The sequence below is a fragment of the Mesoplodon densirostris genome, chromosome 2 (genome assembly GCF_025265405.1).
Source record: "Mesoplodon densirostris isolate mMesDen1 chromosome 2, mMesDen1 primary haplotype, whole genome shotgun sequence".
Lineage (NCBI taxonomy): Eukaryota > Metazoa > Chordata > Mammalia > Artiodactyla > Ziphiidae > Mesoplodon > Mesoplodon densirostris.
In genome coordinates, this window is record NC_082662.1 from 104,250,862 (window position 1) to 104,274,786 (window position 23,925).

Below are 23,925 nucleotides of genomic sequence, written 5' to 3' on the forward strand. Positions count from 1 at the left end.
CATTTCTGAGTCACCTACATCCCCATGAGACTCAGTCTCCACATCTATAAAATGGGGATAAGGACAGCTAGTTTGCAGGGTTGTTATGAGGGCTACATGGGTGTATGTACAATGCTTGGCACTCCCCAGCAGCAGCGCAGTATGCTGTGAGTTTCCCAGGTCACTTTAATTCTGCCTCCCAAAGGTGATGGGAAGGTGTCTGGGCAAGATGCTGAGGAACTGGGACTTAGGCTCAGACACATCCTTCTAAGGACAAAGTACACAGACTCTCCGGAGATGATGTCCTCTCTTCCTGCCCCACCCAGTTCCATAGGTCCACTTCACACCCTGGCGCCTGGCTGGCTACCTGCCCCCAGGTGTCCAGGAGCCCTTGCGGGCTGCGATGGGCATCTGCTGCCACCTATAGGACCTACGTGGCATTGCCTCCCCCAGCCAGCATCACAAGGCGCAGACTTCATCTGCTCAGAGATGTCACTGCATCTTTCCTTGTCTGTGTCCTGGCCTGCTGGCATTCCCTGAAGGCAGCAGTAATCATCTTTATCTATATCTCCAGCATGCAGCACAGGGCAAGCACAGAGGAGGTGCTCAGCACGAGATAATGGAATGGATGATTGAGTGAATGGCCTTGCGGTGATCCGTGTTCGAGGTCCTAGACAACAAGAGGCAGTTAGCTGAGACTTATTTAATGCCGGTGCAATTGACTCATGGAGACTTGGAAATCCTCTTTCAGAGGCCACAGGGAGCAAGCGTGAGTCTTAGGTGCCTGGGTTAAGGTTGGGGGGAGCAGTAACAGAAGCAGTGGGTGGCTTTAGGGATTCTGCCTTTGTGGGAGGACAGGCCTCTTCTATTTTTCCTTCCCCCTCCCTGGGCCAGGATCTCCCTCTAGAAAATGTCCTCAGTCTGGAAAAGCCGGAAGGAGCAAGGAGGCATGAATGTGGCCAGGCTCCATACTAAGTGGAGCCAGTTCACCAAGAGACTGTCCTTCAGCAACGGCACCGGCTCTGCCGTCATCATCAACCACCTGGACGCTCAGCCCCTCACTTCCTCCCCGTCTCCTTTCTGTCTTGGACCTAAGACTTTCTTTCCTGCAAGGTCCGTTCTTTCTCTACTGTCTTGGACTGAATTGCTGAGGAGCACATGAGCATCCTAGAAAATCCCCATTGTACAGCTGGAAAGCCTGAGGCACATTGAGTGGGAAGGAGCTCTGGGACAAGTCAGAGGCTCTTCACCTCAGCCCAAGTGTCACTGGTGGGATGGAGGGATATGTGACCTAAGGTGGGTGTTTCTGTGACCAGGCTCAGCACAGCTTGACCTTCTTCTACACCAGTGGTTCATCAAAGGTCTTGGCACGTTCTTACTTCATTTTCAATGTTTTTGTTTTGTCCTCTTGTCTCACTGAGTCTCCCACTTCCTTGGAAGTTTTAAAACAAGAAGCCCCATCCATTCCCTGCTGCAAAAGGGAAACCCAGAGAGCTTGTGCAACCTACCTAATTCCACCCTAAGCACTAAGGGTAGAGCAAGACAACACCCCAAAGCCCAAGGCCCCCCAGCCCCTCAAGCAGACTCTTTCATCCCTACAGACCCAGTGCTATGGGGAGACCAGCATCAGCACCTGTTATAGACTGAGTGTTTGTCTCCCCCAAATCCATTAAGTAAATCCTAACCCCGATGTGATGGTAGTAGGAGGTGGGGCCCTTGGGAGGTGATTAGGGCACAAGGATGGAGCCCTCGTGAATGGGATTCATGTTTTTACAAAAGAGACCCCAGAGAGCTCTCTCGCCCTCTGCCCACCACGAGAGGAGACAAGAGGAGTCCTCAGTCTGCAACCCGGAAGAGGGCCCTCACCGGAACCAACCATGCTGGCACCCTGACCTCAGCCTTCCAGCCTCCAGAACTGTGAGAAATGTTTCTGTTGCTGATAAGCCACCCAGTTTATGGTACTTTTTTTACAGCAGCCCAAATGGATTAAGACAGCACCCTCCCCCAGACCTTCAGAGTCACCTCTGACACAGGTTCACCCAACCTCTTGGTCCCCCCCCATCGAGAACAGCTCTCTTTCTGCTGCTTGCGGTGACACCCAGGACCTCTGGGCCTCTCCCCAGCCTGGGGGTGTTTCTGACCCCCACCCAGGTAAACCCTCCTGCTGCTATTTGAACTGCTTCCTCTCTGCCTCTGCTCCCCCGGCCCTGAAAGGAGAAAGATGGCACCCATTTTCTAGAGATGGCCACCAAGGTAAAATGGCAAGTTCCAGGAACCCCTGGCCCACCCAGAAGGCCACGTCCCAGCTCTTCTGAGACCAAGACAGGACTAACTCCTCAAACACAGCCCAGGCACTTGTGCTCCTCCATCCCCGTCCTCCGTCATCAGCCTCTTATTGAAAATTCTATGCCCAGAATCTTCTCCCCATCTCAGTGTTAGCAGTTGCTTTTAAATGTGTCATTTGAGACAAAAGTTTTAGAGGTACAAGCACAGAATAAGTGTTCAACAATCACCGTCCTTGATCCATGAAAGACATTTGCCAAGCGCCCAACTCCAGGACTACCCCATTCCTGCACCTAGGTCTTCAACTACACTGGCCATATCCATTCACAGCCTGCCTCTCAGCCCCACTGCCTGGGCCTCTCTTGAGCAGGACCTGAGCCTATGTCCTTCTGCCAGAGAGTCACAGCCACTACGATTCCTTGGGAGCCTCCAGCTACATGGAAAATGGGGTAGAATTCACCACCCAGCATCCACTAGAGTTCAGAGAAGGTCAAAGGCTTCTTGAGCCAGGACATGGTAATTATATATGGGGTCACCCCAGGTCATCTGACCCTCTGCCCTCTTGTCCCAGGGCTCTCCTGCCCCTCCAATCACACTTGGGGTGAGGTCCACTCTACCCTACTCTGGAGCCTGGGAATTGACAGCACCCAGCTCTACTGCTTCTAGCTGAGCTCCAAGCTCCAAGCTGGTGACTCTGAAGGACTTTGCATCTTTGTATGTAGGGCCAGTGACCTGGGACCTCTCCCTGTGAGGCCCATGGCTTTTCTCACACAGATACAGTCAACTTTATTCCTTCCTTCCTTCCTTCATTTATTTGCTTGCTCATTGATTCAACAGATATTGGGCACTTATGTGCCAAGCACAGTGCTTGGCTCTGGGGGTACAGCCATAAACACAGTGCACAAGACAGAGTCCCTGTCCCAACAGAGCTTATAATCTAGCAGGTAAGACACAAAACATTAGCCTGTGATGAGTGTCCCGGGAGCACAGGGAGTACAGGGCTGGAAACTGGAGATGATTTTCAGTGCCTGGCTGAGCTTCTCTGCAGGACAGCAAGCCTTGGGGGAGCTGCTGTCAGCTTTGAGCAGGGATGAGACCTGCTCCAAGCTGTTGGATTTAGAAATACGGTATGAGCAGGAGACAAGGGGTCATCAGAGTAACACTGCCAGTGACAGTGAGGATGGAGAAGAAGGTGAGGGTCCAGAGGAATCTCAGAGGTAATATGGAAAGGAGTCTCTAGTTTGGCAAGAGAAAGGGAAGCATTGAGAAAAGGCCACAGTTGGTGGTTCCACAGTCAGGGGTGGTCTTGAGAAGAGCTCTTTTACAGGAGGAGCAGGGAGAGCAGAGGGTGAGTGGCTAAGAGGTAGATGTTGGTGTTAGGAAGTGGACGCTACAGATGTAGGCTGTTCTGAGAAATTCAACAGGGAAGGGAATGGGGGGGTGGTGAGAGGTGGGGAGAGATACAGGAGAAGCTGGGTAAGGACGGGCGGGCGTTCTTAAATACCAGTGGATGCCTGAGCGTGCTCGTAGGTGGAGTTACGAGCCAATGGAAAGAGAGAGACAGAAAACTGGGAAAAGGAGAAGATCATGGAGGGCACAGGAGCCCGGAGGCTATGGGAAGGATGAGCAACCAGCAGATAGGAAGAAGGCAGGCCTTGCGGAGAAGAGGGCATGCCTCTTCCTTTACCTCAAGGAAGAAGAGGGAATATCCAGTGGGATCCTGAGGCATCAGGGGAGGGGTGGGTGGGAGGACTTGTGCTAACTCATGCACCTTCGTGCTGAATGTGCAAACATGCAATTACACTTGCACAAAGTGACATGTGCACACCTTCACACTGTGCCACATGTGCGTGTACAGAGGGCTCCTCCTATGGATGTGGGGAAGCCACATCCCATGCACACGCACTCTGGAAAACCGGGCCCAAAGTGGCCACGAGCCAAGGGAGGCATCTCGCAGTGTAGAAGGAGAAGAAGGCAGGGAGATCAGCTTAGGACTGGGCACTGGGAGCCTTAGCTCCAGTCCCTCCTTTACTCCACTCAGGCTGCTCGAGTTCAGAAAGTGACTTCACCTCTTGGTGACACCATTGCCTGAAGGGCAAACGAGAGTGAGTCATACCCACCCTGGCAAACAACAGGTTGGTTAGGCTGACCCAGAACAAAAGCCCCCTCATTGCTGGCTCTTTCTCTGCAGAAAATGCAAGTAAGGAGATGAGCCCCAAGTGGTCCTGACCCACCAGTACTCCCTGACCGCCTGGCCAGTCACACAGGCTCCGCCCCTCCTCTGCTCAACCGGTGTCCTTGCTCCACCTGAAGCCACCCAAACCCAAGTGAGGGTGGGGCCAGTTGCACCTTGTTTGCATTATTTTACTCACTGTCCTTGTGCCTGCTCTTTTTCTGTGACTTCACTGGGGCTACTTTATTGGGTGAGGCTGGACTATCCCAGAGACACCTTTGGGTGGGCTGGGGGAGGGGTAAGAAAGATGGAGAAGCCGTAGGTTCTGCATGTTTCATGAGGCAGCTTCCCAGCCCTGCCATCCACTTGCCTCCCTCTGCCTGGCCCTGCACCCATGCCCAACTTCCCTTGTTGCTGGGGTCTCTGGGTCTTAGAGGTTATGTGTCTCCATGAGGTTCTGATCTTTCCCGTAGGAATTCCCATTTGTTGGGGGGAGAGGTTGTGCTGGGATGCAGGGACTCCCAATATTACCAAGGGAATTTCCATCATGTGAGCCTCAGCAAGACTGGCTCCTGGCCAATCAAAATGAAACGGTCAGCAATCTTCAACTCTCCCCACTCTCCAAAAATCCTGCTGCCATCCTCCTGCCCTGACCCCCAGTACAGCCACTACTCAAGGCACAGCTGACAGGCTGGGACCTGGGACCCTTTGCTCCAGCGCTGCAGCACTGCAATGCCTGCACCTGGACAAACATCTCCTTGAGCAACACAATACAAAGAAACTATAAGGGACTAAAAATAACTGCATGCATGCGCATTTGGGGCAAATTCTGGACGAGATACAAAGAGAAGCTGGGGGCAAAAGCAGGGTACTGCACATGCTCCCTGCACACCATACCACCTAAGGGGTGGGCAAAGCACCTAAGCCACCCCTCCGCCCAGACACACCCCTGCCCTCACCCCATATAAGGATCCAACTCACCCTTCCTCAGCGAGCAAGCGAGCAAGGGAACCTGTTACTTGTCCCTGCTGCAGCAGGGGCCCCAATAAAGCCTGGCCTGAATTTCTTGTCTGGCCTCTGATCAATTCTATTGATTAAGGAGGCCAGGAACCCTGGTCGGTAACACTGCCAACATGTGCTCTCTGCCTGCTCTGTCCAGGGAAGGGGGGAGGGACATGGAGATAAGAGGAATGGGGTTGGGGGGCCCCTAGTGAGAGGCAGTGGAGGGTCACTAAGCCAAGTGAGGGGCAGCACCTTCCCTCCCCCGCTCACAGCTTACCCACCCTCCGCTGCAGCAGCCGACCACCAACACGGCGACTACTCTCACTTGGGAAAGCTATGCAGCCCGGTGGTGCTCCCTCAGCCTCTGTCTGTCTGTCTGTCTGACTGTGGCCTCGCCTGGCTCTACGCGGAGTGCTGCACGGTAGTGGACACCAGTGCATCCTCATCTCAGGCCCCACCAGCTCCCTGCGGCTGTTCATGGAGGGCCTAGGGGCCCAGGAGCTGAGCACAGAGGAGGAGAAACCACAACGAAGCTGAAGGTGCGGGGGGAGCACCAGGCCCCAAAATCCGCCCCAGGCAGCATCACGTCCCAACGAGGCCATCTGGAGCTTCCTCACCTCCCACATAATTTCCACACGTGTGGCTTGGGTCCCCCAGGGAGGGAGGGCACTGCGCACTCAAAGGTCAAATGGGCTCTCTGTGTTGCTTCCCCCAGTATGTCGAGGACTGTAGGCAGGTGCCCAGCCTCCGAGTCCGCTCCTCCGACCTCAGAGGCAGAGCCAACACGCTCACTGGTGCAGACAATGTATTACAGGGGCATCCCCTCAGTGGCAGAGAAGAAGGGTAGGTGGGGACCCTCGAAGGGGATAAGTTATTATACACAGATGACATGCTAGACCAGTGGTTCTCAATCTTGGCTGCATGTTCATGGCCCCTGGGGAGTTTTTAGAAATTCTGATGCCCAGGCTGCAGCCCAGACCAATTAAATCAGAAACTTTGGGGGTGGCACCTGGACATCTGCGGCGTGTAAAACTCCCCAGGTGACTCCAGTATGTAGCCAAGTTTGCAGATCACTGCGTTTGTTCTTTACCTCCATTTTCTCACCCAATGCCTTCAGTTACCCTTTACTGGGGATATTCTTATTTCCTTTTTACACGCAATGGATTTAGAGAAGTTAAATACCTTGTTGAGGATGAGAAGCTCTGCCGCACAGCGCCTTCATCCAGGAGCAGTGCCATCCAGGATGGGTTTTACGGTCGAATGGCCAGAATGTGATGGAGGCCTCATGTGGATGGGCAGGGAAGAGGGGATGTTCCTGAAGATGGCTGCTGGGGTCAGGCAAGGTGAAGGGAGAATGGTTATGTGCTGGGCAGTCGGAAACTCTCCTGCTTCCTGCCAGGACCCCTACAGTAACGATGACCTGTGCACAGGGTCCTCCACAGCCTGGACGTCCCACCACTCACCAGGCCCCTCTAGGTCCTGGGCTCCAGCTTCTTCCCAAGTTCTGAAAGAAATCTGATCAGCATAACAATGGCACTGACTTTGCTCTGGCCCTCTGAGGCCCTTTGCTCTCCAGGCAGGCCCTGCCCTCAGCCCTAGCCCCCAGCTGGAGCCCTGTCTGGGAGCCCCGTCTGCCTGTGCATGCGCCCTCACGTGGGGCATGGTGGGGTGGAGCTCCCCCTGGATGTGTGCCCTGCCCCAGCACCAGCTTTGAGGACAAAGAATGAAGATGTCACGTTCAGAACCCCATTGCACCTGGGTGCACTAGGGTTTGAAACAGAGGGAGAGATGGCCACGTGATCATGTGACCCAGAATGACAAACTGGACGCATTGACCAGCATGCAGAGACTCTGTCCTTCAGGGACTGATGCCATCCATCCACTGTGGAGTTCATTATACAGCTGCAGGTAAGAAGTTTGCAGAGAGCCGGGTCTGTACCCACTCCAGCCCCTCAAGGACCAAGGCTAATGCTGTGGCAGCAGACTGTGGGTCCCAAAGGTGCTCCCAGCTCCTGAGAGCCAGCCCTGAGCTCAGGCTCTGCACTGCTGAGCTAGCTAGCCAGCCTTCGGTGCACTGGGAAACTCCCCCCTAGCCCCTGCAGACACCTCTGCCCTGTCCTGGGAGCCATTGACACAGTCTAGGGCACCATCACCTCCAAATGTAGAATGCCAGAGATCTGACTGATATTCCCACTTTACAAGTGGGGAAACTGAGGCCCAGAGTGTGGGCCTAGCTGACCAATCTGGCCCAGCCGACTCAGGTCCTGGGGGCTTCCTGCTTTACCTGTTTTAGTTGTGCCATCCCAGGTACAGAGCTTCACGCGGGAACGGGGTCACGCGCACAAGCACACAGCTAGCCTCCAGCTCTCAGACCTGGGACTCAACAGGCTGTGGTCTCTTCTCCCACTCCCACCCCATGGGCTGTCTACAGGGGATGTGTAGCCAGGGAGTGAGATGGCAGCATCTACCTGACAACCCTGAAGCTGCCCCTCTTCAAAGGAGCTGCTCAGCCCTCATTTGATTAAAAAGCCTGAGTCACTGAACTAGCTCTAACTAGACCTAGGCCGCCTCTAGAATGCAGCCTCTTGGGATTGGGTGGGACCGCAGGGCTCTGCCAGGGCAGCATTCCCACAGGCAGGAGTGCTCTGCAGCACCCCTGTGCAGTCAGGAGCCTGGATGGAGACCCTGCCCACCCCCTTGTGTCCCTGATGATTCTCTGCATTCCCCTGCCCTGCCTGGTTTTACTTCCTCACTGCAGAAGGAAGGGTTGGAGTCAATATCCTCTCCAGCTCCCATACGCTGGGGCTCCATGACCTTAAGTGGACAGGCCCCTCCATCACCTCCTACACTGTCCAATAGGGTAGCCATGAGCCATATGTGACTACTTACATCTACATTTAAATTGAAGAAAATTCAACAAAAGTTTTCACTAGCCACCTTTGAAGTGCTCAGTGGTCACATGTGACTAGCAGCCACTGCCTAGGGCAGTGCAGATATAGAACATTTCCATCATTTTGGAAGTTCAGAGCTGGATTCTGGACAACAGTGAGAGGACTCTTGTGTTGGAGAGGTCTCTGGATAGGCTGAAGAGACAACTTGGGACAATAGAAAAGGGTCTCTTCTCTGAAGGCACTTTTCTGGGTGGGGCAGTAAGAGATCTGGCCCCTTAAGAAGGCTCCTGGGCTTCCCTGGTGGCGCAGTGGTTGAGAGTCCACCTGCTGATGCAGGGGACACAGGTTCATGCCCTGGTCCGGGAAGATCCCACATGCCGCGGAGCGGCTGGGCCCATGAGCCATGGCCGCTGGGCCTGCGCGTCCGGAGCCTGTGCTCCGCAACGGGAGAGGCCACAACAGTGACAGGCCCGCGTACCACAAAAAAAAAAAAAAAAAAGAAGAAGGCTCCTGTGCTCACGTTGAGAGCACACATACTGAACTTAGAACAATACAGAGAAGATTAACCTGGGCACGGATGACACGCATATTCAGATAGTGTTCCATATTTTTTTGAAATAAATAAGTCACGAGGATGTAATGTACAGCGTGGCGACTATAGTTAATAATACTATTTGCACATTTGAAAGCTGCTAAGAGGGTAAATCTTAAAAGTCGTCATCACAGGAAAAAAACTCTATAAATATGTAAGGTGACAGATCTTAAAAAGATTTATTATGATGATCATTTTACAACATATACAAATATTGAATCATTCTGTTGCATACCTGGAACTAATGTTGTACGTCAATTATACCTCATTTTTAAAAAGGAAAAAAAACAGAAAAAAACAGATGGCTCCTCTCTACAGAGATGGTGATTAACTAGTGAGGCTCCACAGGGGGACAGGAGGGTGGGCCACTAAGGCATCACTGTGGCAAAGAGGGCTGGCAGTCTACAGAGCCCAGCTCCGGAGGGGACAGAGTGAACAGGGGAGTGTCCCGCTAGCGGGGGGCTTGCCCCTAAGCTGCCCTGGCCTCTCCATGTCTCCTCCTCCCCCCAGGAATTCCGTTCCCACACCCGTCCTTGCAACACACACGCATGCACACACGTACACACGCATACACCCCACCTCATCCTGCCCTGGCCCTAGAGCTGTGCCAGGCTTTCATCTCGCTTCCCCAAGGGCAAGCACAGGGTCTGTCCCACCTCCTCACCCCAAGTGCCCAGCAAAGCACTAGGTTCAGGCACACCTGCTTGCCTACAACCTGTGCCTCCCAGTCACTCAGGATTATTAAATGACCAAACTTTCAGTCTTGCTCAAAATCCTGGCCCAAGGTGTATCCAAATGCTCCCAGGCCCCAGGATGTTCAGTGGCCCTTCAGGCACTCTTGTCCCCTGTACCCAACGGACCCTCTTCATCAAGTGTGTGTGTGAGGTGGGGTGGTGGGAGAGAGTTGCCCAGAGGTTCCCTGCAGGGAAAGGCCTTTGATATGCTTGTGGGGGCCACTCCAGAGCCCTTTCCAGGGAGCAGGGGCACAGGTGGGCGAGTCCAAGCTGACCTCTAGGAGTTGCCTCATCTCTGTCCCCCAGGAAGCTGCTCAGGTGCAGAAAGAGCCCGCCCCCACCCCTGCCCCAGCCTGGGTGGGAGGGGAGAGATCACCTGGCACTTCAGAAGTGGCAGCACGAGACCTGGGGTAGAGGGGAGGACAGGCCCCAGCCCGGCATCACTGGCCTCCCGGCTGCATCGCCCTCAGCCCGGGCTCCAGGCAGTGGCCGCTGCCTCTGGAGGCAGGGGCTGCCCTCACTCCCTGGCAGGCGGGCCGGGCAGGACGCGTTCTCATGGCTGCAGCCTTGGCTTAGGCGATCCGTGGGCCCAGATGCCACCCTCCAGGAGCTGCTGCTGCAACGGAAGCCAGAGCAAGTTCAGAGCAAGATAGCAGAGAGGGCGCGGGGCCGGGAGCCGGGATGCTGTGGACGACCGTGAGAGCATCCCCCCGGGTGTCAGTCCCAGGGATGCGCAGCTCCAGTGCAGGAGAGGTTTGGAAAGGTGGTTTGTGTATTTATTTCTCCATCTCCTTTGGTTGCTAAGCAGTGCTGGGCTCACACCTCCCTCACCCCGTGCACTCCTCGTGGACCCACGCCTGACTCTGCGGCCCAGCCCCTCGCTGCCCAAGATCGGGTACCCCACCAGCTCGGAAACCTGAGGAGACAGGACCCTTTGGGGGCCCCCTCCACACACACACACACACACACACACACACACACACACACACACACTGCTGCCCCTGCTCATCGGTGTGGTGGGAACAAAGCCTCCAGGTTCAGGGCTGCCCCGCCAGGCCCTTGCTTTGGGTGGAACTCCGCCCAGCCCCCGTCTGCACTGGTACAGGCCCTCGCCTTAGCTGTAGCTGCGCACAGGGCCACTCCTCACCCTCCGTGGGCTGCATTCTCCCGGACACAGATGGAGCAGCTGACTCCCCGGCTGACCTGCCTTCTCAGAAAAGAAGTCTTCACCTGCCTACCACCCCCAGCCCTCTGGGAGCTGCCTGTGAGGGGGTGTAACTTCCCTGGGAGCTTGCAGCTTGTGATGGAGAGGAATTAGTGGCCCATGCTGAGGGGCCTTCTGGGTGGAGAAAACAAGGTCCTGGGGAGGTTCAGGGCCAGGTAGGTGGGGTGGCTGACAGACCCCTCCTGGTAAGGGAGAAGGGTGGCATTTGCAAAACAAAAGGCCCGGTTGGTAATAGACTTTCATTTTTTTTTTTTTAACATCTTTACTGGCATATAATTGCTTTACAATGGTGTGTTAGTTTCTGCTTTATAACAAAGTGAATCAGTTATACATATACATATGTTCCCATATCTCTTCCCTCTTGCGTCTCCCTCCCTCCCACCCTCCCTATCCCACCCCTCTAGGTGGTCACAAAGCACCGAGCTGATCTCCCTGTGCCATGCGGCTGCTTCCCACTAGCTGTCGGTTTTACATTTGGTAGTGTAGTACACTCTGAGGCTTCAAGAAGGTCAGAGGTTAACTCCAGCACTGCCCTAACACGCTGCCCATCAGTCCCTCCCCTCTCTGGGCCTCAGTTTCTCCACCTAGAATCCTTCAGGATTTCTGCTAAGGCCCCGTAAAGCTCTGTCACACAGCGCCGCCCAAACTCCACGGTTCCTTCCTCGTTGTCACCCTACCCAGAGAGCCTGTTCTCCCATCCTGGTGCCTCGCCTGTCTTCTGGTATGGAACTTTGAGGGGCTATAAGGACCTGTCACCACCAAAGGCCAGGGGTGGGTGCCAACCTTAGTGCCCTACTGGATGGGGCAAGGGGTAGAGCAAAGAGCCTGACGCCTGGCAGATGGTGAGAGGCAGCCGGGTCAGGATGTACCTTTCCCAGGCAACTTCCAGTCCTCCTGTGCCACATTCTGGTCCATGGAGGTTTCTTTCAGAGCCTGATGAGAGAGTGACGAGGGGGAGGGGTCTTCTACCCACCAGGGACCGAGGAAGTTCCCACTGCCAAAGCCCTTCCACTAGGATCAGACCAGTGAGTGCACCTGGGCTGAGCCCAAGTACCTCTGTTTCTTGAACTCTAGTCTCCCACAAGTGCTGGGGGCAGGGGAGAACGTTACAGCTGATGCTGAGCTCTTTATCCAGTGGGGGGTCAAAGCACGGGGGGTGCTGTGTGACTGTGTTCAGCATTCAAATAGCACCCCGTATGGGAGCTGGGGAGTCACGGGGCAAGACCAGAGAGACTGTTCTACGCACTCTTGATCTGCCCTCTCTCCCATGCTAGCACTTCCCTGGTGGAGACATCAACACACTGGTGACCTGCTACGTGGAGGAGGACGTGTGAGACTGTGGATGGGGAGTGGATGGAGCTACTGGTGGGCAGGGAGAAGGAAGCTGGGATATGCCAGCGGCTGCTGTGCTCCCAGAGTCTACTGCACCTTCCAGCAAAGGTTGTGCCATGAGTACATGTGGGGCATGGCCCTGCGGCCTGGGCACGTCTGCAAGCCCTGGCTCTTCAGGTGAAGACAGTGCCCAGGATACTATAGATCTTCACCATTCCTCAGGTTTTGGGCTTTGAAATCCTCGGCCACTTTTCTTGGTACAGAATTAGGCCCATGGATGAGACTCATAAGATCTGTGAGCTCCCTGAAATTGCATGAAATATGTGTGTGTGTGTGTGTGTGTGTGTGTGTGTGTTGTGCATTGCTCTGCGGAGAGGGGCTATTGCTTTCTATAAATTTTCAGTCGGTCTGCTAGAAGGATGAGTTCTTGGGGGGAAAAGTGAGAATTTTGATGAACCTGGGACTAAAGGACCTGTTTCCCTAGGGATTAGCAGCAGGGATCTGCTTCCTGGCCCCAGGTCTCAGCCCTCTGTTCACCCCAGATCTTACCTGGAAACATCCCAGAGCCTTAGAAGTGAAATCTGAGCCCAATCCCCAGGGCTCTCAGGGTTCCCTGCTTCTCCCCTCCTTCTGCCAAGAGCTCACCTTTTCGAGGAGAATGTGCCCCATCCAGGGTAGGTATGGCTCTACTAGCCCAGAAAGATGTCATCCCTCCTCCCAACCTGAGCTCCTTCCAGGTTCTGTGACAAGGTGGAAGCTCTTCTAGGCTTAAAGAGCTGTCAAGCATTCCTTTCAGAGGCTCCCATTAACCCATGGCCCCTAGGGAATGCCTCCTGCTAAATCCCTGGATGTGTAGGACCCAGGTCTGGACTTAACCTGTGAGCCCTGTGGATGCTCCTATGAAGCATGGAAAGGGGAGGACAAAAGAAGAGCCCCAGGGCGACACTCTCCCCTGACGGGCCAGGGCGGCGATGTCAGGCAGGATCCTCTGCCTCTTTCTTCGATGCCCGGCCCACATGCAGGGCGCTCAGAGCGCAGTGAGGCCACAGGCAGGCTAAAGTTTACTCCCGACAGCGGGGTGAGCAGTGCAGCGTCTGTCTGGGATCGTTAGATCTGTCCTGTGTGAGCCAAGGGGGGCCCTCTCCATATTGAGGAGATTCAAGGTCTGCCTGGGGGATAGAGCAAGAAGCTTCTTTGCTCCCTTACCTACTTGCCACCCTGCTAACCCCCAGCACACATGGCCGTGTTTGGATAGCCCTCCTGGCTGGCCTCCAGGATTTAGAGAAAGGCTATCTGATCAGGCCCCCAGGATATTTACACTGAGTGTGCAGCTCTCTCTCTCTGTGTGTGTGTGTGTGTGTGTGTGTTGGGAGAGGGAAGGGAGGCTATACAAACCTGTACAAGGGTCTTCTCAGGCTCCAGCTGAGGAGTTCTAAATGCACCCAGCCTTCAGCTGTGAGGTGGGAGAAGAGTGGGGGGACTTTTCCTGTTTCTGCCACTGCACTCCCCCCAGCTCTCCACCAGTCTTGTGCCAATAAGCTCAAGTATTGGCTCGTCCTCACCACTCCCAATCTCCCTCCACCTCTGTGAACACGATGCTGGCACTCATTGTCTCATTCCCATTGTCAGGAAAATTGAAGATGGGTTTAGGTTCCACAATGAGAAGCACTTTGGATTCGGGGGAGAGCCAGAAATGGAGATAGGTGTAGGAGGTAAGCCCTTCCTTGATGGTTTCACCAGGATATACCCTTATCCTCCTGGGGTGAAGGTGGATCTCTGAGGGAAAGGCAGGAAGGAGAAAGTCTGGGGGGCCACCCTCCTCATGTTCCCCTGCACCCCAATCCCTGACTTCCACCTGCTGAGGTTTTACAGCATAAAAATGCTGAGTGTTGGGGTTACTTTCATTGCTATTCTAAGCAACAGCCCTAATGATATTCAAGGAAATGGTCTGTTTGTGCTCCACCCAGAATCTTCCTTTGGGAAGGGAAGACTTGGGTTTCAGGTCTGATTTCCTGCCTTGCCCCAACCCTGGAGGGCTCCCTGCTAACCCCAGTCCTCTGAAAGCACAGCCTCCATCTCTCACCTACTATATATGTATATATAGTATATATATTTCTCCTAAGAGCAATGATTCAGTATTCACTGCTTCAATGTACATGGTGACTCTCTAGAACATAACTACTGCAAATAAGAGAATTGACCGTAATGATCTTTAGCTCTATTTGGCTCAGAAACATAACTACTGCAAATAAGAGAATTGACTGTAATGATCTTTAGCTCTATTTGGCTCAGAAACAGCCAGTTAACCATCTCTAGCTTCACTAGATAAACTCATCATCCACCTAGTCCCAACACGGCAACAGGCAGGGAGTGCCAAAGTTGTACCCAATCTTCTCTAGACCTCTTTATTAAAAGAAAAAACAGGTCAGAGAGCCTTTTCTAATTTTTAAAAGTTAATGTGCTTTTGGGGCTTCCCTGGTGGCGCAGTGGTTAAGAATCTGCCTGCCGATGCAGGCGACACGGGTTCGAGCCCTGGTCCGGGAAGATCCCACATGCCGCAGAACAACAAAGCCCGTGCGCTGCAACTACTGAGCCTGCACCCTAGAGCCCGCGAGCCACAACTTCTGAGCCCACGTGTCACAACTACTGAAGCCCGCGTGCCTAGAGGTCCGTGATCCACACCAAGAGAAGCCATCACAATGAGAAGCCCGCGTACCGCAAGGAAGAGTAGCCCCCGCTCGCCACAACTAGAGAAAGCCTGCGCGCAGCAGCGAAGACCCAACGCGGACGAAAATAATTAAATTTTTAAAAAATTAATGTGCTTTATATTTTAGAGTAGTTTTAGGCTCACAGCAAAACTGAGTGTAAAGTACAGAGTTCCCACATACCTCCCTGATCCAACCTCTTCTACCAGTCTCTCTTACCATTAACATCTCCCACCTGAGTGGTACATTTGTTACATTCATTAAACCTACACTGATACATCATTATAACTAAAGTCCATAGTTTATGGTTTTTAACAATCGTATTATGACAAACACCCATGCTTATAGTACCATAGAGAATACTTTCACTGCCCTAAATATCCCTGTGCTGCACCTTTTCGTCTCCCTCCCCCCAAACACCTGGTCACCACTGAATTTTTTTTCACTGTCTCTATAGTTTTGCCTTTTCCAGAATGTTATACACTTGGAATTGCTCAGTATGTAACCTTTTCAGATTGACTTCTTTTACTTAGTAATATGCATTTAAGTTTCCTCCATTTCTCTTCATGGCTTGATAGCTAATATTTTTAGTGCTAATTTTTAGTAGCGAATTTTTTAGTGAAATTCCATTGTTTAGATATACACAGTTTATTTATCCATTCACCTATTGAGGAACATCTTGATTAAGAGTTTTTTGTAGATTTTGTATAAAAGTCCTTAATCAGATATGTGTTTTTAAAAGATCTTTTGCTTGGTTTGTAGCTCGTCTTTTCATTCTCTTAACAGTGTCTTTTGCAGAGAAATTTGAATGAAGTCCAATTTATTAATTTTTTTCCATGGATTGTGCTTTTCATGTTGTACCTAGAGTTATTACCAAACCCAAGGTCACCTAGATTTTCTCCTGTGTTATTTTTTAGGAGTTGCATACTTTGTGTTTTACATTTACATCTATGATCCATTTTGAAGTGATTTTTGTGAAAGGTGTAAGGTCTATGTTTTGATGCATTTTTTTGCATGTGGATACCCACTTGACCCAGCATCATTTATTGCAAAGGCTATCTTTTTTCCTTGAATTGCCTTTGCTCCTTTGTAAAAGATCAATTGACTGTACTGTGTGGGTCTATTTCTGTGCTTTCTATTCTGTTCTACTGATCTATTTTTGTTTCACCAGTACCACACTATCTCGAGTTCTGTCACTTTGTAGCAAATCTTGAAGTCAGGTAGTGTCAGTCCTCCAACTTTGTTGTCCTTCAGTTTTGTGTTGGCTATTCTGAGGCTTTTGTTTTCCATATAAATTTTTGAATCAGGTTGTCAATATCCCACAAAATAACTTGCTAAGATTTTGATTAGGATTGCATTGAATCTATAGATCATGTTGGGAAGAATGAACATCTTAACAGTATCGAGCCTTCCTTTTTATGGACATATGGACTATCTCTGCATTTATTTAGATCTTCTGTGACTTCTTTCATCAGAGTTTCATAGTTTTCCTCCCGTAGATCTAGTCATATATTACATTCATTCTTGCTCCATCATCCAGCAGGCTAGCCTGGGCTTTTTCCCATGGCAGTCTCAGGGAGACAAAAAGCATCACCTTATTCAGCTTCAGCTGGGATTGTTCCTATTGGTCGACTCAAATTCTTTGCCACTCTGTGCATATCCACAAATGACCACAAAAGTGCCAAGAGCATTGATTTGGGGATTACAAATTAATATTAGCCAATAGAGTTCATAAATAGGATATCTGCCAAAACTGAGGATCACCCGTATATGTATGTTTGTGTGTGTAACTGTGTACATATTTACCAAAATTTTAAAATCAAGATATATCCCATAAAAATCTGGATTTCAACTTCTCTTGAAATTGGCCTTTGGCAACAATTGATTGGAAGTGAGCAGCCGCTACTCTCTGTGGACAGGCCAGTTTGTCTTAGTCTCCACCACACCCTAATTACGATCTACTCCAAAAGGAGAGCAAGTATTCACTACACTATATAATAGGTTTCTATGTTTTGTTTTTCCTATAGTAGAGTTGAAATAAATGTGAAATATTTCTTCTATCTATGTATCTACCAAAAGTGGAAAAACAAATAACAGGCTGAGAGAATGAGTGGTTTCTTTTTGTGTTTATTACAATTTTTTTAAATATAAATATATTTATTTATTTTTGGCTGCATTGGGTCCTTATTGCTGCGCATGGGCTTTCTTTTAGTTGTGGTGCACGGGCTTCTCTTTACGGTGGCCTCTCTTCTTGCAAACATGGGCTCTAGGTGCGTGGGCTTCAGTAGCTGTGGGACTCGGGCTCAGCAGTTGTGGCTTGTGGGCTCTGGAACGCAGGCTCAGTAGTTGTCACGCACAGACTTAGTTGCTCTGAGGCATGTGGGATCTTCCCGGACCAGGGCTCAAACCCGTGTCCCCTGCATCGGCAGGTGGATTCTTAACCACTGCACCACCAGGAAAGCCCGAATGAGTGGTTTTAAGGAAAGTATTTTCTTACATCTCACTGGAGTCTCTCATTTAGAGACTGGCCACTGTAGACTTAGGAATTTACAATCTCTGGTTTAAGCAGCTGCTAGACCTGGTCAACGTTGCAGAGACTCTGCCTCACCTGCTTCCTGTTGCTGCCCTGCTCCTGCCACACCACTGGCAGGGACATCCAGAGAAGCTGAGCCATCACCAGATCTTGGGAAGCTCATGCCAGCTTTGGGGCAAGAGCAACAGATGCCCATAGCTCTCCTGCTCACCCTCCAGAGTCACTGGGCAAGCATCCAGGGACGTGATCGGGGAGGCCTGGATTCTTATAGGGACACCTAACAGGTACAAATACAAATGAGTCCTGGCTGTGGTACTCGGCTGAGTGACCTTGCGCAAGTAAGTTAGCCTCTTCACACCTCAATTACCTCATCTGTAAACTGAGAATGAGAGTCCCTACCTCACAGGGCTGTCACGAGGTTTGGTGGTTGATATTTGCACAGTGTTTAGAAAGAAGAGCATGGCGGTAGTAAGCACAGTATGGACTTTTGTTAAAGCACTGCTACTTCAAGTGCAGCCGAGGACCTGCAGCTTCAGCATCGCCTGTGAGCATTCTAGAGGCAGTGTCATGGGTCCCACCTATGAGTCAAAATCTCTGGGGTGGGGCTTGGGAATCTGTTTTAATAAATGCTCCAGGTGATTCTGATACACACGAGCTTGAGAGGCTAAATAAAATTTATAAAAAAATTTTTACCCAGGGAATAAATTTTTAGGGAGAATGTAAGGCCAAAATTGAGATATAATGAAACATCCCTTAAATTAAATTGGAGGTGCATTGTAATATTTGTATATTGCATCAATCTGGTATAGTAAAATGTTTCTTATAACATATATAATAAGTAATATGCAGTGTTACAGTGCCATATATAATAGAGAACATGTACAATGTTTTTAATTAAATAACTAAAACAACATTATAGTTGATATATATTAATATATATAAACTGATATATAAAATATATATTGATATATATAAATTATATTTATATAATATATATTATATAATACATATATAATATAAATATATACTATATAAATTAATATAAACAAATATATAAATATATTAAAATATATAATATCTATATATTTCATTTGAGTCCACCCTAAAGATCAGACCAGACTAAACTCTCCTGCCTCTCACTTTAAAAGGGCACAATGCCCTGGGGGCTGCAGTGAGACCCAGGACAGAACATTGCAGAGTGAGGAGAGAGGCACATACCTGAGCCTAAGAACACTGGCCCCATCCCACCTAGGTCAGGAGAAAAGAAGAGACCCCAGTTTGCCCTTGGACTTTGAGGTGAGGCTCCCCTTCTCATCCCCCAGGGGCCTGGAGGGCATCGTGGGAAGCAGGAAGCTCAGCCAGTTTGGGCTCAGAGAGAAGCAAATAATGGGGATGAGGAGAGTCCGGGAGGGAGTAGTTTCCTGAAACTGAGGGCAGCAGTTTCATAACAAACAAACCCTGGGCTCCAGCTGTGAATTAAGCAAATCACTGAAAATAAAACTGTCCTCTCTGGAACTTCAAACAAAAGAAATGAAAACAACCAGGTTGGCTGGAAAATAAAAGTCAGCAGCACTGAAGTGGGAGGACAAAAGGTAACCAGACCATAGGGTGTTGGATGAAAGTTAAAAAAGATCCAAAGGAGGACTTCCCTGGTGGTGCAGTGGTTAAGAATCCGCCTGCCAATGCAGGGGACACGGGTTTGAGCCCAGGTCCGGGAAGATCCCACATGCCGCGGAGCAACTAAGCCCGTGCGCCACAACTACTGAGCCTGAGCGCCTAGAGCCCGCGCACTGCAACGAAGAGTAGCCCCCGCTCGCTGCAACTCGAGAAAGCTGCGCTCAGCAACGAAGACCCAACGCAGCCAAATAATTAATTAATTAATAATTAATTTTAAAAATAAAAATAAAAAAGCTGACGGGACTGGTCTGCTGCCTCCCCAGACCGAGATGGGGAACGTCCGTCTGTGGCTGAAGGTGGAGGCGGGGGGGTTCTGACTGACCCCTGGCGGGTCTGAGCACTGATGTGCTGTAAGTGAAAAACACACACGGGATTTTGAAAACTACAAAAACAGAATGTAAAATAGCTCATTTACAATTTCTGTTATTGATTACATGTTATAGTTATAAGATTTTGGATACAACCATTTAAATAAAATACAATATTAAAATTAATTTCACCTGTTTCATTTTACACTTTTTAATGTGGCTGTTAGAAAATTTAAGACTAAATGTGTGGTCTGCATTCTATTTCTATTGGAACTATTGGACTATTGGACAGCACTGCACTTAGGACATCTCCCTCTGAGTTTTTTTTTTTTTTTTTTTTTGCAGTATGCGGGCCTCTCACTGTTGTGTCCTCTCCCATTGCGGAGCACAGTCTCCGGACACGCAGGCTCAGCGGCCATGGCTCACGGGCCCAGACGCTCCACGGCATGTGGGATCTTCCCGGACTGGGGCACGAACCCGTGTCCCCTGCATCGGCAGGCGGACTCTCAACCACTGTACCACCAGGGAAGCCCCTTCCTCTGAGTTTTGATGGCCATTTCTAGTCACACTTAACCCCCAGCAGTCCCTCCAGCCATGCACGGTGGAGTATCTTTACACTGGGGAGATGCCTCCTGGGTTCTGACGGCTCATCCCGGCCTCCAGCACAGCACCTGCTAACAAAGAAAATGACTTCTGGTGAACAGCCGAGCTGCCTTGCGGGTGTCCATTTCCCAGGGCATGGTGCCCACCAGTCAGCCCTGCTAGACCCTGCCGCCCAGGCCCAGGCCACCCCCTTCCCACAGGCTCGGTCTCACCTGCAGGCGTTGGACTCTGCTTCTCAGTTGGGCTCCTCTCAACCCATTTGCTGCTGGAGGAGCAGCAGCCCAGGCCCTACGGTCCCCTCTCAGAGAAGGGGAAGGGTACTGGGCCCCTCTTTGCCTCCCTCCTCCTTCCCCAAGCACAGGCCTGCCGGAGAAGAGCAGCGCCGTTCCCTGTCCCCGGACAGCCTTCAAGGCTACCAGGGTCCCAGCCTGCTGGAGCCCACTGGACGGCGACTCTCTGTGAGGAGCCATCAATGCCAGGCTCTGGACCCTGGCGCCCCAGCTCCCCTTCCCCAGAGCAGGAGCGGGAGCCGCGTGCGACAGACTAAATAAGGGGCGAAAGCGGAGGAGGCGGAGGCGAGTGGTCCTCATGCTGTCCCTGATCCCCTGATCGTCACCCAGCAGCTGCGAGTCCCTACACAGGTCACTTCGTCTCTACAGGCTCTTCTATGAATGAGGACTATTTGGGGAACTTCATGGAACAGAATTTAGATGACTCATAGACTTTTTTTTTTTTGCTGTACACGGGCCTCTCACTGTTGTGGCCCCTCCCGTTGTGGAGCACAGGCTCCAGACATGCAGGCTCAGCGGCCATGGCTCATGGGCCCAGACGCTCCGCGGCATGTGGGATCTTCCCGGACCGGGGCACGAACCTGTGTCCCTTGCAACGGCAGGCGGACTCTCAACCACTGCACCACCAGGGAAGCCCCTCATAGGCTTCCAACAAACCTGGGTTCAAATTCCTGCCCCACCACCGACTAACTTGTGTGACCCTGGGCAAGTTAATTAACCTCTCTGAGTCTGTTTCCTCATCTATATAATGGGCACAACAACCCATATCTCACAGGTATCTGCAAGGAGTAAATAATACAGGTGAGCATCCAATATGTCATTGCCCCGACTGCTGGGAAGTAAAGAACAGCAGATCAGGGCTGCCCGCCAGCAGCCGGGATGCCCTAAGAGCTGTGTCCTGGGCTTCAGCTTGACCCGGGAAGGGCAGCATCACAGTGGCAATGGCCCACACCACCAGGGTGGTTTCTCATGAACTGCTCTTCTCCATTTCACAGCCACCACTCCTAGCACACCCCCGAAACAGCCTGCAGCCCCACATAAAAAATGTGGAGTCTTCTCTCCCCTCAGGATCCAGCTTCCCTCTGCTCCAGGGACAAACCCAGGCCCTAAATCCCTAGAAGAGAAAACACTCTGCATTGCTTTGAATGGGCTCCCAAACCGCCTGCCTATACTCCTTATGTCACAGGCCCACAGACTGATGGCCTATAGTGTGCAGCCCACAAACACACTTGTCACAGCATGGATGACCATTATGTGCTTGAACATATATGTACCTTTCCACGTGTGCACAGAAGCGTGCACATGTTTTTCCAGAACACAGGTATCAGCAAGCACCCCCAGGTAGAATGCACACCCAAGGGCCCTTCCACACATGTGCAGACACTCACTCATGCAGACAGCACAGCTGTCTGCCCTGAACAGGTCTGGAACGAAGAGGCTTGAGGTGTAATGGTCTCAGCTTCAACTGTAGACTGGTAGGGGCTGGAGAAAGGGCTGTGGGCTCCTGGCAGGGCCATGTAGGTGTAGGAGGGAGAAAGAACTGATAGTCTGAGTGTACTTTGGGGCGGGGCTTATAGTCCACTCCAAGACAGGGCAGGAAAAGTAGATCATGAAGGATTGGAAGGCCTTCAGGTCACGCCAGGGTAAAACAGATCAATTCATCCTTTCCCCAGTCTCCAAACTGAGAGTTTAGAGTCAGGAGGTTGAGAGAAAAGCTTCTGGGATCAGACAGACCTGGATAGACAGGAACCTTAGCTCTGCCCATTAATTGCTGTGTACTCTTGGGCAAATGACTTAACTTCTCTGAGCCTCAGTTTCCTCCTCAGTGAAACGAGAATAAGAAAGCCTAACAGAGAGGAATGAGTTTTCCTAACATCCCAAAGCCTATCAGATGTGCTTATTTTACATTCTCATGGCATTTATACATTCTTGTGGACATTGTAATGATACATTTACATGCTTAATTTATTTCTGACTCATCCAGTAAGTCACCCAGAGAACCTGCCCCACCTCACCCAGAGCACTGTGGAAATATACCTATTTTTGTTCATCATTGTAGCCCTTGAGTCTAGCATAACATCTGGAGCATAACAGGTGTTTAATAAATATTCACAGACTAACAGAGTAGCATACAGTTGACAGCACAGCACGAGGCAGGCCTGGGTGTTTAATAGATGATGTCTACTACTGTTGCCATTATTAGATGCTGTGCTCTGAGTTTATTTCCTATATTCCCACTTTCCATACCCAGTTATCCTCAGCTGCCTCTTCCCTGCATCTAAGCTCTTCCTGTGAGTCACTGAAAGCCCCCCAGCAGTGAAGCAAGTCCGTTTCTTTTTGTTTTCACCTGAGGACAGATAAGAAGCATTTTCCATAGTTTTGGGGTTTAAAGACCCCGTTGGAGTCCTCCTTAAGTCTCTTCCAGAGACTAAAAACCTCTCAAGTTCTTTACTCCTTCTTTACAAAGCATGTCCTATGCTTCTTTGATTCTCCATGTAGCTCCTAAGGTTTTTAAGGTCAGTGTCATACATCTGCCCCTGCCTCTCCAGAAGCTCACAAGCCAAAGGGAGATGTGAGACCTCTCTCGGGGTAAAGTTAGTTTTCACAACACATGGCCTTTGGCCATGGTCCTTTTCATATGTCTAAGATTATCCGCACAGGATAAGGATAGGAGGCTTCACTCAATTTCCCAATACACTGGAACCTCAGTATTGGCGTTACAATCTTACCAACAAGACCAGCGTTATGCCATATCATGCTGTGGTAGATGTAACTGGAGAAAAGATGCTGGCACATTACGAGAATCCCACGCACTCATTAGAAGTTAATCCACTTCATCGTCATGTCATATGACCAAAATATCTTCCAGGGCAAGGCCACTCAGCTTTGCAGACTTCCATTTGATCTTGGCAAGTTCCAAAAGCAGGATTGGGCCCAACAATACATGGCTTCACCCTTTCAGGCATCTCGTATAATTGAGCTAAAAGATAACATCATCTCCTGCTCCAAGGCTCTGTTACAGTATGTAGTATTAGATCTGCCTTGTTGCCTAACCGTTTACTTATGCCTTTACCCTCAGCTACTATTCCTCTGTCTCTCCATTTATACCCAGACATTTCCACCTTATTGAGGGGTGTTAGCTTTGGCCTCTGTGCTGGTCTAGATTGCTGGCAGTACTACTAGTGTAGCAAATGCTTACTACTCAATCCACCAGCCACAGGCTCAAGGGTTCCCAGACCACCCTGACTTCTGGCCAGCGGGCTCTAATCCCTCTCACAGAGACGTCCCTCTCTTCCCCTACTCTACGGTGCACCCTGTCTGGGCATGCCTGGACAGTCTGAACCCCAAAGTGTACGGTGGGAGCGGGGATTTTCCTTCCTTCTGGGTCCTTTGTCCAGGACCACAGCCTGGGGGTTTTTCCTTGTACAAGCACAAGATTCCCAATAGGAATTTGCTGAGATGCCTGTTGAATGCCCCCTTAACCCTTGAGGTTATACTTTACATAAGATGCCCCAAAATATCCTTAGTACAAATGGAAAAATGTGAATCCAACGTCTTATTATTCTTGGTTATTTTCAGTTGTACTTTGATGGAAAAA

General features: G+C 50.8%; 1 pseudogene; it reads left to right on the forward strand.

Annotated features, from left to right (window-relative positions):
• The first annotated feature begins 8,840 nt into the window (after nucleotides 1-8,840).
• On the forward strand, nucleotides 8,841-8,940 carry LOC132484734 (U6 spliceosomal RNA; annotated as a pseudogene).
• The last annotated feature ends 14,985 nt before the right edge of the window (nucleotides 8,941-23,925 follow it).